At 33.8% G+C, this 4,519-nt stretch overlaps 1 long non-coding RNA gene across 1 annotated transcript; it reads left to right on the forward strand.

Annotated features, from left to right (window-relative positions):
• Window positions 1–1,122: 1,122 nt before the first annotated feature.
• On the forward strand, window positions 1,123–4,000 carry LOC141645903 (uncharacterized). The gene is made up of 2 exons (XR_012545218.1): window positions 1,123–1,715; window positions 3,868–4,000. It is a non-coding gene; the product is annotated as an uncharacterized LOC141645903 (long non-coding RNA).
• Window positions 4,001–4,519: the final 519 nt, after the last annotated feature.

Below are 4,519 nucleotides of genomic sequence, written 5' to 3' on the forward strand. Positions count from 1 at the left end.
AGGATTTTGATACATCTAGCGATTCCCTTGGCCTGTTTAGTATAAAAAAGGCGAACAAATTTATGCTTGAATTGAACTGCCTATATCACATGGAAAGAACGAATAGTAAAATTTAATTATTATAAGATACCTTTTCTTGTTTGTGTTGGCCATATGCTCTCCAAGATTAGCTGACATCTTCAATATGTTGAGTTTGCAGGTGTTACGATTTTAAACGTGAATGGGGATTTGATCAAAGATGGAGAAGAGTATTGCGTATTGAAGTTCTATGAAGATCTATTTGAATTAATAATCTCAATGATGTTTAATTTCTTATATAGTGTTGTTAGATTTCTTATTTTCTAATTCTCTATGGTTATATCATCTATGATGTATTAATTTATTTTATGGTAATTAACCATATTCTCTTCTTCTCTAAATATTTAGGAAATTACCAAAAGTTGTAAATTAATTTTATATTATGTGATTTCCTTAAATATGTATCAAAGCATCTTTATATTATTAGTCTTTAAACCCAAACTATATAATACTTATAATGAAGTCCCTTAATCGGGTCCATCACACGGTGCTAGTTATTTAAAACTATATAGTATAATTAATTTATATAATTTTTTTAATTACATGGAAGTCCCTTGGTTTCTGGAATTAATATATAGTATTGATTTATAGATATGTTCATATTAATGATACTTTCTGGGCATTAATAATGAATAATATGATAGTGTGATAAATGTTTATTATTGCGAGTAGAACAGTATTGAAACATGGTTTAGTAATTGTTCATAGTCTTATTATCGTTATCTTTTTACTTCGACTTGTAGCTGAGTAGCTTAGAATTCGTATCTTAAATTGAGATTGGTTACTGGTATTGAGTTATTAGGCATGTGTGCTTACGGTCCAGAGTGACCTTGGTTATTAAGTTATTTATATTTATATTCTTTGGATTGATATTGAGATGGAAATTATTGGGTGAAATGTTTGACACATCCAATCCCGTGAGTGGCTATGGTTCTTTGGAGGCACTAGAATGATTACGATGGGTGATATACTGGGTGTTTCTAATTAGTATTTGTGACCATTAGGCTCCAATATGTTAAAATGATCATGCCTTAGTGATAACTCTTTATTTTACTCGTTTTTTAATCCACATTTTATCTCTCATTTATCCGAATTAATAACCCGAGTTAGCCTAATTCACCCTTTTTTGTCTTATATAGCACATTACCCATTTAGTTTTAAATGTTGCTATTCTATATTACTTTTTGGAATTTGGTATTGATCTCGTGTTTTCTTTTGTGTAATTGTAGGTATCAAACGGAGCGGAAACCGTAATAATCTAAGTGGATCAACTAAAACTAATTTAAGTAGATCAATTGGGATCAAGTGGATCATGTGAATGCAGGCCTCGGCAATGCTTCACGTGGACTTGGACACAAACAAAGGAAACAAGCCCACTTGTGTCCTCTTGATTAATTTTTCATCAAAAGCAAGTATGCAGCAACATTGTCCAGGGCAGGGGAAAACCCTCATTTTTTGTCTTTGGTTCTGGGCAGCTGAGAGACGGGAACACAGTAGGGAGTAGTTCTAGTATTTTAGATCTTGTTCCTTAAAAATTCCAATCTTTCCTTCATTAGTCTTAGATCAAGCTAGCTTATCCTTCAAGTTACAATAATTGTATGAAGATTTACTTTCTCATTCCCTTTAATAAAAGTTTGGTATAATTTCTTCATCTCTTCTCTTTCTTATTGTTATTTTCATTATTGTTATGTTTTAATTAGTTTAATTTCTTTAATTAGTTAAAACTTTAGTCTTTATTAGTCTTAGCATGCTTAGTGTTAATTTATTCTCATTAGATTAGTTAAAGTTTCAAGTTTTATCACTTTACTTTGTTTAATACCATGTCTAGAGTAGTTATTTATGTATCTTGTGTTGGCTTAAGTATGATTAGTGAGTAGTAATTTCAGCTAGGACTCGGTTTGACCCGACATGAGTAATTTCAGTAATTGATTCTCATAAAGGCTAATTGTTTGGGGAAATTGGTGAGGGTAGTTTAGAGGAATGACATGGTTTAAGGATTGATTTTTGGGTAGTGTCGACTTGTAACCCTTGTCCACCAACGAGAGTTGGTTAGGTTGTAATTTAGATACCCGAAATTTGGTCTTATCACTAACCTAGGTTGAGACCGAAAGGGAAAACCAAGGGAGGGTACCTCTAGACTAGCGTTTGAAATCGACCCTCGAGAGAGGGAGTGGGATGACCCGGATTACGATGAGTACTTAATGACCTTGACCGATTTCTTGACCTCCTTGAAAAAGTGCACATTTTTGGGGTTGTCGAGTGTTGAGTTAAGGATTCCGACCTTCGAACCCGAGAGGGGGGTTGGTGGGTAGTGCTAGTGTCCTATTTCGAACCCGAGAGGAGGGTCTTAGGCGAATTAGAGCCATCTCCTTCTCACCTAACTACCCTTATGATTAGCCTAGAGATTTAATTGAGTGAAGTTATGAATTGTTTTGGGAAGAACCGAGTCTTAGGCTTTTAAATCATTTGATTTACAACTTGTCCTTTCTTCTTGCTCATTTACCTATTTCTTGTTTAGTTTGTATTTCATTTTGTCTTAGGTAGCTTTAGTATAACAATCTCATCCTTTTATTGTCGACTTAGCTAAGTTTAAGGATTAGAACAATTAGTACTCACCCTTGCTCCTTGTGGTATCGACCCTCAATAGTGTATAACGACAAATCGTGCACTTGTGAGGTTTAATTTGACACCATCACTTAGTTAAAGTATATGAGCTTGAATATCTTGTGGTCCCTTTTATGTATGATTTACTTATCAGATTTATCAAGAAGAGGTGAAATTGAGTGAGGTTATTGATATAATGTTGATTAGGCATGATATGCACTTGGATATCATGTTCTTATTGCTCTATCAGCTACTCACACTATAATGGGAAAGTATTGAACAAGCTATAGTGCCTATAGTAGTTGAAATGGAGTGTAACGGAAATTGGTAAGTAAGAATCAATAAATTAAGTTGAAATGGAAACTTGCTACTCCACTTTCCATTTTGTAGAAGGTGCAATTATCAGATGTCGTAGATGTACGGTTGTGGACTGGAGATTATTACATTGACTTCAGTCGTAAGTCGTAAGTCGTAAGTATTTGTTGTTTGGTCATTTGATCACCTGTAACAGGAAGTATATGTAAGTACTTAGAGTTATATTATATTTCAAATAATTATACTATTTTCTTTGTAATATGACAATTCAACTTTGTTTCGGAATTTTACAAATTATTTAGTGTATTTGCTAAAATTCAAAGTCATAAGATTAAAGGATTAAAGTTTGGCTCATAACCCGCAGTGGCGAGCCATGCCTTTAGAGAATTATAGTTTGGCTCCGTAGGGGAGAGCCGTGCTTTTAGAAGATTATAGTTTGGCTTATAACCCGCAGTGGCGAGCCGTGCTTTTAGAGGATTATAGTTGGGCTCATAACCCGCAGTGGTGAGCCGGGCATACAAAAAAATGCTTTTAGTAGTCATATTAGGTAGGGTGAATCCTACCTCAGCCATTGGATATTATTGTTAGGCGTTGACCTGTCATAGAGGTGTGCACGTAAAGTCTATGGCCAGATGATTCTTTTTAACCTCTCTCGAGGAAGTAAAGTTTCTTACTTGCTAGCACTTGAATTGTCTTCTCGCCAAACCGTTTTATAGAGACAAAGTTAGTTCATTTGTTTTATTATTGAAAATACTAAATTAAAGAATTATCGTTTTCCTTCCTCTGGTTTTAATATTTAAATTGTTAGAGGCTCTGAGCTTACATGTTTGTCTCATTTGGGTACTTGTCATGTTGACGGTTTATTTTCAGGTGACTTTCACTACAGCTCAAAAGGTTTTAAGTCGGTCTTTGGATTAGAGACTTTGTAAATGTTTTATTCGTTTTTAATCATTTTGTAAAGAGACTTTGTATATTGATTTTAATATCCCCGTATTTTGGCGAATTTTTAATGTAAGTATTAGTCTTAATTTAGTTGAAAAACGGGGGTGTTACAGTCTGGGAGGATTAAGAGGCGATGATTGGCCTCGGCAAATAATGAATTGAATTTGGGGGATGTAATATCGGTTAGAAAAGACTTTGAAACACATTTAAAGCGAAAGAGGGATTTAGCGGGTAATTTGGGGAGTATACATGATAAGATTAAATCAATGGGAAGGGTAATTCTTGAACATGGTTTTAGGTTTTTGAAACTCGAATCCAGTGAAAGGGTTGATTAGGGCAGAATTAAGGAGACGTTGAAGTTTTGAAGTTACGGAAATCTGGATATCTGTGTGTATATATAAGAAAGGAAACTTGCAAAAATTCTATACCTAGTTACAGCCCTAGCCCGTGTTATACATTGTCGACAAAATTATCGAAAAAACAATTACTTAATCAATCAATACTATATATTAATTCCAGAAACCAAGGGACTTCAATGTAATTAATGAAATCTATACAAATTAATTATACTATATAGTTT

The sequence above is a fragment of the Silene latifolia genome, chromosome 3 (genome assembly GCF_048544455.1).
Source record: "Silene latifolia isolate original U9 population chromosome 3, ASM4854445v1, whole genome shotgun sequence".
Lineage (NCBI taxonomy): Eukaryota > Viridiplantae > Streptophyta > Magnoliopsida > Caryophyllales > Caryophyllaceae > Silene > Silene latifolia.